This window comes from Zingiber officinale, chromosome 5A (assembly GCF_018446385.1).
Source record: "Zingiber officinale cultivar Zhangliang chromosome 5A, Zo_v1.1, whole genome shotgun sequence".
Classification (NCBI taxonomy): Eukaryota; Viridiplantae; Streptophyta; class Magnoliopsida; order Zingiberales; family Zingiberaceae; genus Zingiber; species Zingiber officinale.
Genome location: NC_055994.1, coordinates 133,556,397 through 133,566,418, shown reverse-complemented (window position 1 = coordinate 133,566,418; position 10,022 = coordinate 133,556,397). Strand labels below are relative to the sequence as shown.

At 41.1% G+C, this 10,022-nt stretch overlaps 1 long non-coding RNA gene across 1 annotated transcript; it reads left to right on the top strand.

The window, feature by feature from the left end:
* Positions 1-9,147: 9,147 nt before the first annotated feature.
* Positions 9,148-9,487, top strand: LOC121983262. Its single transcript, XR_006112437.1, has 3 exons — positions 9,148-9,212; positions 9,309-9,359; positions 9,435-9,487. It is a non-coding gene; the product is annotated as an uncharacterized LOC121983262 (long non-coding RNA).
* Positions 9,488-10,022: the final 535 nt, after the last annotated feature.

Here is a 10,022-nt window from a genome sequence, read left to right as displayed (position 1 = left end):
AAAAGGAAATATTTTAACAAAATTAAAATATCTCTTTTAAACCATTGTAAATAGCTATAAAAGGAAAGATTATAACAAAATTTTATTTTAAACAAAATCTTCCTTTTATTCCTATAATGGTTGGTTACAAAAAAAGGAAAGATTTTAACAAAATTAAAATCTCTCTTTTAACCATTGTAGATAACTACAAAAAAGGAAAGATTTTAACAAATTAAAATCTCTCTTTTAATCTATTGTAGAAAGCTATAAAAGAAAAGATTTTAACAAAATTTTATTTTCAACAAAACTTCCTTTTCTCTTCTTGTATGGTCGACCTCATGCTTGGGCACCAAGTATGGCTTGGCCGGCCCACATCTTGGGCACCAAGAGGGCTTGCCTGGCCCCTTGCTTGGGCACCAAGCAAGGATGTGGCCGACCCCTCATTTGGGTAAGAAGGAAAATCAAAACGGGTAAACGTGAGGCTTTATAGAGGCTACAGCAGGGACCGAGAGGAGGAATTGGTTTAGGCCTCCCGATGAGCTTGAGCTTCCTATGTTCGACCCGAACACCGAACTCAAGTTCATCAATAATAACTCATACCATTAAAGAGTTATTATTGAACTATCACACTAATCCCATATTACATTATGGGCTCCTTCTTATCATGAGTGCATTAATCTCCCTATGTCATTAATTAAATGAGTTACTGACAACTCACTTAATTAATATCTAACTCTAAGAGTAGTACCACTCAACTTCATTGTCATGTCGGACTAAGTCCACCTAAAGGTTTTACATGATAATCCTTATGAGCTCCTCAAGGGGACATCATCAACTTAGATAACTAGGACATAGTTTCCTCCTATAATCAACAGCACACCATATAAATAATATTATTTCCCAACTTATCGGGCCTATTGATTTAACGAATAAATCTCAACCATTGATAAATTAAAGAAATAAATACTAAGTATATATGCTTGTTATTATATCGGGATTAAGAGTACGTACATCCATAATAACAGAGGTTATGCCCTTTTATGCAGTCAGTATAAAAGGAACAACCTCAAATGGTCATGCTCAATACAAACATAGTGTACTAGTATAATTTTATAGTCAAGATAAACTAGTACCAAATTACACTACAATCATTCCAATGGTTTGTCCCAATCCATATTGGTTGTGAGCTACTATTTATAATTTATAAGGAACTGATAACATGATCTTCTATGTGACACCTCACATCATGTTATCTATAATATAAATTAAATGAATAACTGTATTTTTCTAAATGCAGACATTTGACCAATGTGATTCTCATTTCAAAATAAATGTTCAAATAAAAAGTTAGGCTTTTAGTATACATCCTAACAATTGCAAGGAAACTCGTCTGTTCGAGTTCTTTACCGTCGGACTCTTCCGAAGAAGACTTGCCCCAAGTTGCTTTCAGGGCCTTCTTTCTTCTTGGTTTCTTCGCATCTTTCTGGTTCGGGCAGTTGGCCTTGATGTGCCCCTTTTGATTGCATCCGTAGCTCATCACCTCGACTTTTAGCTTTGAGTTTGGTTGGGTCTCCTTGGACTGGATCACCTTTCTAACATCCTTCTTGTTGAAGCCCTTCTTCTTTCTGTAGAGCTTCCTCACCAGGTTGACAAGTTCACCGTGAGCTCGTCGTCATTGTCGTCTGAGTCTGGTTCTTCTTTCGACTCCGGCGGTTCTGCGCCTTCTTCTTGTACCTGCAACCAAAGCTATACCCTTCTCGGTTGGGCGTTCATTAGTCTGCTCATGCAATTCAAACTCAGAAAAAAGTTCATCTAACTTTATTGACGAAAGATCCTTGGATACCTTGTACGCATCAACCATGAATGCCCACAAGGTATTCCTAGGAAAGGCGTTGAGTGCATACCTTATAATGTCGCGGTTCTCCACCCTTTAACTGATTGCGTAGAGTCCGTTCAATAGGTCTTGTATGCGGGCGTGCAGTTGGCTTGCCATTTCATTTTCCTGCAATTTAATGTTATATAGTTTATTTAAAATAAGGTCTCTATTGCTTACCTTTGTGTCTGATGTACCCTCGTGTAGTTCAATCAGCTTTTGCCACAGCTCCTTTACACTTGAGAAAGGTCCTACTCTATTGAGCTCCTCCTTTGTCAGGCCACACTGGAGGGTGCATGTCGCTTTAGCATTTGCTTCTACCTTCTTGATTAGGGTTGCATCCCAGTTCTCGCAAGGTATCGGTTTACCGTCGCCATCAGTTGGAAGTTCGAGTCCGATTTGATGATCATCCAGACTTCAAAGTGAGTCTGGAGATACGCCTCCATCCATCCCTTCCAGTAACCGAAGTCGTCTCCAGTGAAGAGCGGTGGGCGAGCGATGTTATAACCTTCTTGGAGAGCCATTGAAGATCTAGCACGAAAGGATGAAAAAGAAATGTGTCCCAGGACTTGATCTTGGATTAGCAGTGCGGGTTAAAAGAAGAATATTACGCGATCTCGAGTGGTGTTGCACCAACTTCGAGAAAAAATCCTATTACAAAAAATTTGATCGGAAGGCGGCAAAAATACTGAATCCGATCGACTCTGAAAATTGAAATCACCACGAAAAAATGCTTGATTGGTGGTTGCACCAAATCGAAGCGACCCCGCTTTGATACCAATTGTTGGATCGAGAAGTACTAGAGGGGGGTGAATAGAGCTCGTGGCTTTCACTTGACGTAATCGATAAACTCGACGAGTAACGCAGTGGAATAAAACAAAATACACACACACAGAAGGACTCAAGTGTTTTACTTGGTTCAGAGCCTTGGCCGACTCATACTCCAAGGCCCACGCTCGATGAGCGTTTACTTTGGTCAATCACTATAATATCAGGAAAGAGTACAATTATGAAATAAGTATAACTGTTAAATAAACAATACCGACAATTGAATTAAGAAATTAAAGCTCTGAGTCGTCGGGGACTTGTAACAGCACTTCTGGGTCGCCTTGTTAGCAGCACACGGGAGTCAGAACACTTGAGAATTGATGTTTCGAGCTGCTGGTCGAGTGCTCCTTATAAGGGTTGTTGGAGGTGCCTCAAAGCCCCTTGAGGGTGCCTCCATTCATCGAGTTTGCCGCGCGTGGATAAGCTGAGAAGAAGTCTGCGTCTATCTTGTTGAAGGCGCCTCCATAAGCCTTGAAGGCGCCTCCAATGCTGTCCGAGACACCTCAAGCCACCATAAGGGCGCCTCCAGCTCCGCTACGTGCAAACTCTACTCCTTTGCACCCGAGGCGCCTCAAGCTCCATGAGGGCGCCTCGGATACTGTTCATCCGAGGCTAATCTTGCTCCTTTGTCCTTGCAAAACTTGTTAGTCCACAAACCAACCACATATCCTACAAAACAAAGTTAGTACACACAATAATCATAATAATATGAAAGTTTGACAGTCACGGACTGTCCAGTTCTGACTTCGGATTTCTGACCGGAACCCCTAGGTCGAACCGACGCCTACTGTTCCCTCTTCCGGGGAACGTGTCCTCACCTACTCTTCTCAAGAGAAGTTACCTGATGTCAGTCCGGTCCTCTAGACTGACTGGACTTTCTGCCTAGGGTTACCACCCCCTATGACCTAGGGTTACCACCCCCTAGGGATTTTCGCCACCTAGGGTTACCTCCCCCTAGGACTTAAGGTTACCCCCCCTTAGGATTTTCTCCACCTAGAGTTACCGCCCCTTAGGATTTTCCTTCACCTAGGGTTACCACCCCCTAGGACCTAGGGTTACCACCCCCTAGGATTTTCTTCCTGTCTAACCGCAGTTAGGACTTCCCTGAAAAACCTCATTCGCACATGTTAGATAACACATAATCTTAACTTTGAATCCTTTGTTATTATCAAAACTTGGGTTCGATTATCAGATTCTTCCCGCACCAACAATGAGGTGATCTCAAATGTGAAACGAAGCTTGTTTCAATCTCTACATATTTTTCTACTTACCAATCGATTGGGGGGTCAATCGATTGGTTGACGCGATTTGGTGCAGAAACTGTCTTGATCGATTGGGTAATCGATCTAAACTTCCCCAATCGATTGGTCAATTGATTGGGAGAATTTTTAAGCGAATAGTGAGCTTATGAATCGATCAGTTGATCAATTGAAGGCTGCCAATCGATTAGCTGATCGGTTGGGCTCAGTTTTTCTCACGAGAATGTGAGGCAGACAGAATCAATTGGTTAATCGATTTTGGATTTTCTGCAAAGAGCACAGAGGTGCTCTGAATCGATCGATCGATCGATTCAAGCCTCCCCAATCGATTGGGATTCGACTGTTGCTTAGGATGTAGGCGATGGATGGCTGCAATGGCTGAGGTGCGATGTGGCAATTGATTGGGTCAAAGCCCAATCGATTGGGAGCACAGTATATAGCCGTTGAGAGTGATTTCCTTAGTAGCTTTTCGTCCGATTCTTCTCCGACGACTTCACGCGATTTCTCCACTACTTCTCAGCCAGTTCTTGAAAGCTCTTGGGGAAAAGTGTTGGTGCACTTCCAAGGTTCAAGAGGCAACAACAAGCAATAAGTAAGCAAGAAGAAAGGGTGTTCATTTCTATTCTTGTATTTTTCTTCTTGCATGTGTTGTATTTTGTCGTGTGAGTTTGTACGAGACTTCTCCGCCTCCAGTTGCGACCGAGAAGGAGTGTTTTTATTAGTGGAGAGTGTGTCATGTGTGGATCCTTGGATTAGTAACCTCTTCTTGAGGTGGATACCAAGTAAATCCTAAGTGTTAGTATTGCTTGAGTATTTTCCGTTACATATCATCATCAAAGAAGTAAGCAACGAGTGCGCGATGAGCTATTCACCCCCCCCCCCCCCTCTAGCACCAAAACGACCCTAGCAGTGGACATAGGGTGTATGTCTTCTCGCAAGGAGTGGTGAATCCTTTATAGGCTATCCAAATACCTTCGGGCACTTTGACTTATACCCAATCATCTCGGGTCCACACTTCCAAGAGATGTTTGTTTAAGATATCAAAGTATAAGTCTCTATGACCAAGATGACTTGTATATCTCAAGTCGATGGAAACTTGCACTCGAGCTGTAGTAAGAACTTCATAAATATATCCATATATGTAGAGAACCATATAAAGTCTTATAACAAATCACTCCAATGAACTAATTATCATAATTAGCGTCCATGTTTAACTCTTAACATTCCAATGTCTCCAGCTAGTGAGAAACAATTGTTTGGTCAAACCAAGGAGTATAACCCATGCTAGTCTTACATAATTGATGATGTCTGAATGCACCAATTCGACGATTAGGAAAATTCTAATATGTTTATAATGTAGGGTGATCAACGGCCAGTTTGAAGGGGGATTGGATAGACGGCACCCCAAAATCGATTGCTTCCTACGTATTCGTTAGTGCACAGCGGAAAACAAAGAATACAACCACGAATACAAATATGAAAGCTAAATACAAAGGAAGAGATGCAAACCGCTAACACGTTCGTTTACGTGGTTCGGAGATAACTTGCTCCTACTCCACGACGTGTCCGTAAGGTGGACGATCCCTTAATCCGTCAGTGGATTAGTCCCTGACAAACTTCGGCTAGCTCAACCTCCTTGTGGGTAGAGAAATCTCACCACAACTCCAACCAAGACCTCTTGGCACACAAAGATCTCTTGAGCACAAAAGACTACTAATTAGACTTTAACCAAGTCCAATTTCATCAAAGATAACCAAGCTTCCAACCCTTGGTTATATAGGCCACGAGTTGAAAACCCGCCTACCAATCGAATGTCAAAACATGCAGTCGACTGTCCTCTATGGAAATTCGACCGTTACATCCCAACGGCTCGATACCAGTCGACTACTAAAACTAGCAATCGACTGCTTCACACTGACCGAGCAAACAAAAATATTCTATTCGCTGCCAGTCGACTGAACCAGTCGACTGGTGAAACCAGCAGTTGACTGGTACCCAAGTACATTCTCTCAACACTGGAACCCTTACCCTTACGACTCACTTGACGTTTCTTTGTAGCCTTGACCTCTTGCCTTCAAGCCTACTTCCTTTGGCTCTCGCCCCTTGGATGCATACAAGCCCGCGGCTTGTCCCCAATGTCATCCTTCGTGTATGCCTCGAAGTCGCTTCCCTTGGCTCTTGTCCTCGCTGCCTTGTCCACGGTCCCTCGGATGCTCCATCCTTCACCAGACCTGAAGTCATTAACCTGAGTCACATGTGTATCCTGCATACCTGCACACTCACATACACATATCAAATAACAAGGGTGAACCTAACTTAAACCCTTTGCCCAAACACCAAAACACATGGTCCCACGGATCATTGGGATTGCTCCAACATATAATTCCACATGTAGAGATAATCACAAGTTGTGATCCAATCAAAAATTCTCTCATGCTATGAATTATATTATAGACATTTAGTAAATGAATTTAAGACTATCCAAATATATAATATGTACTCAAATAATGAATCTATATTTATCAAATAAATAGTAAAATTATAAGGCGATTATCTTAGGACATCCCTCAAAATCTAACAGATCTCGAGTTTGGATTCTCTTTTAGCTTGATCCTCTAGCTTTAACGACTCCTCGTGAAGCTTGATCAACTAGGTCTAAAGCTCGTATGCATTCTCGAACTTTTCTAATCTGCATAATATATTTTTAGGTAAAGTAGTACAAATCAACTCAGTTACCTTTTTGTTCAACTCTGAGTCCCGAGAAGTCTTTTTTAATATCAACAAATAGTCCATATTTAGACTTCCTATGAAATATTCCATTGCTCGCCTCCAATAGTTGAAATCTTCATGATCGTATGGTGGTGGTTCGTTGATATTTCGCTCGAACATTTCTTTGTTCACAAATTTTTAACACTGAAAAGAAAACTCACAAAGATTCCAAGACTTTATCTTGGGGGTAAGTAGTGTGAGAGATAAAGAAATAAGGTTTGAGTGGTGTTGCACCAATTTCAAGAAAAAAATATTAAAATAATAAAATATAAAATAATGACAGATTTTGTCAGAAGAGATATTACATCAATTTTGACTAATGGTAAAATGATGAAAATGTAAAACCGGAAGCGTAATAATATTTTTTACTCAAAAGCAGTATGAATATATATAATATATTTTTTTTAAAAAAATCTTGCTCGATTTGTAGTTTCACCAATTCAGAACGGTCTCGCTTTGATACCACTTGTAGGATCATTACGAATGTGAGGGGAGGGGGGGAGGGGGGGTGGAATTATGTGATTTTAAAAAAACTATCTTTTTCAGTTTTTAAATGCGAGTACACAACGAAAATAAGGTAAAATAGAAACATGAAAAAGTAAGAACTTGAGGAGTTATTTGGTTTAGAGTTGTTGGCGACTCCTATTCCAAGACCCACCATCCCTTGGACCATATCAATAAGTAACCCACTATAATCCTCTTTCGAAACCGTCGGAAGAGGGAATCGAGTATAACAATAAAATAAATACAAGTGTAACAATCTACACTTTCCTTTATGCAGTAATTAAGTACTTTAATTAAAACTTTTGTTATCCAACACTTTTGAAGAAAATATGATCGAGCTCAGTGTTGGATAGCTTCTCAGCAGTAGTCAAGAGCAGCGACATCGTAATACAGCAGGAGGACAAAGTCGGAGTAGTCGGAATGTCAAAGGATCGCATAGAAGTGTTGTTCTTCAATGGTTGGTCGAACTCTCCTTTTAAGCAGTGTTGAGGGTGCCTCCAATCCCCTAGAAGGCGCCTCCAATTGCAAAACCGATCCCCTTATCCTCGGAATCGCTAAGCTGTGCAGAATACGACTTTTATCCACTTGAGGGTGTCTTCCAAGCCCTCCGAGGTGCCTCCATGCCACGCTCTAAGGCTGTTTCAGCGACATGGAAGGCACCTCTGCTCCGTTCTATGGGGGTTTTCGGCCAAGGCAACCGATGCACCTCCAATTACACAGGAGGTGCCTCGAGCATTGTTCACCCGAGTGTTTCTTGTGCATTTTTGCTTTTGCAAAATATGTTAATCCAAAAATAAAATTAGCACAATAATAAAATAATATTATTTATTAGATCCTGTCTTTCCAAGATCAAGATCTAGTCAAAGTCTCGGTTTAAGCATCCAAAATGAACCTAAATTAGACTTGCTCATAAAATCTCTAATTGAGACTCGTCCTCACTGAAACACTCTCACTACTAGAAATATTATCTATTATGATACTTTCTTTATGACATTTAATTTTAAATGTCATTATAAATAATTTTTAATGGCATATATCAAAAGAGATTATTTTAAATATTAAAATATCATTTTAGACTATTTATAGTGACAAATTTGGATAATGTCATCATATAACTATTTGGATTTGATTAAACTAAACCTACGTATTTAATCGATTTTTCCCGATTCCTTCTCATTTTTCCCTGATCCTTCGTTCCTTTCTCCGATTTTGCTCCTCCAACCCCTTCATCGCCGACGTTGGTCCACAGCACCACGCCAATCTCCACGAGCTCATCGTCGGGCAGCAGTCTTTCCTTCCGCGTGCTCCACCGATGCCCTCTTCTCCCTTCCTCTCTCTTGTGTCTCTGCCCTAGATCCTCGACGGAGAGGTTTCTTCCACCGTGATCTCACCTTCACGCGTCGTCGTGGCACCTTGTCTGTGAGATACCGACGCTTATAGCTACCAGCCATCGACGCCGCCGTTCTTGTTCGTTGCCGCTTCCCATCTCTGACTCCTTTTCCATCTCGAGCTCTAGCTACCATCGCTGGGATCGAGTCCAGCGGATCATTCCAAGCTGCTGAGTGTTGCTTGAGTGCCACCTGAGCGCTACCTATCCAGTACCTTGTTCCTGATCTTCCATCCACGGCCTCTCCCTCACGGTGACATTGGGTGCGTGTTCCCATGATCCAGCGATTGCCTGGATTCATTCGCGACTGATTTGTTCCCATGGGCACCGACGTCGTCTCTGATTGTGTCGCGCCAGCAAATCCACTCCGGTTAGTCCCTTACCTTTAGGGATAGTGTTTGATCTCCTTGCTTAGTCCGAGATGAAGATTTCTACCAGTGATTGGAGACTAAATTGGGGTAAGCCTATGAACTGGTTTTGGATTTCATTATATGGTTAGTTGATAGATTTCTTGGATTTGGGTGATGGTGTGGGCAGCAGTAAGTATTACTCGTGATTTCCAGCAGTAGGGTTGCTTCGATCGCAAACTAACAGTGGAGTGCAATGGAATTGGGTAAGTTGTGTTCCTAATTTCTAAGATTTCACAATCTTAATTGCTCTACCTATTGGATGTGAGAGTAATTCATGGATATGGTTGATTGATTTCTAGGTTTGGTATCAATAGGATTGACCTGTTGGATGTGAGAGCAATCCATGGAAAGTAAGACTGGTTGTCTTTTGTGTACTGTTTTTGTGTTCTTGGATGATGATATTGTGGTGCAGCGGGATCTCACAGCATTGTGGAAAATTGATATCGATGGGAAGGTGAATGGAGCAGTTGAGACATGCTTTGGGTCTTTTCATCGTTATTCACAGCATATAAATTTCTCACACCCTTAATCAAAGTCAGTTATACCTTTGCTTCAAGTTCCAAATTTGTTATGTAGTTGTGCACTAAATTGGATTACTTTGCAACTTATATACCTTTGCTCTGTGGTTTTAATTGTAATTCTATATAGAAAGTTTAGATGGAAGAAAAGAGAGTCCAGGAGGCCCATGGCAATTCATTGATCTCATGCCACTTTTTGATTCCCTGAGACATAACAGTGCAAAAATAATTGATAGAAACAATTCGTAGGGCATTGAATCTTGGTGTCAATGTAAAAATGATTATGGGTATGCTATATGTCGTAGAACGTCATTCTTGCTTTCAGCTTTGCTTCCCTTTTGGCTATACAATTTAGTTGCTCTTAGGGATTTTTTTTGGAGAAGTTAGTTTTGTTTAAGCATTCTATTGATTTTTTTTTTTTGACAGTATCATCTTGACATAGTTGTGAGATGATATGAATACAAATGTCATCTAATGAGACTAATGCATTCTAGT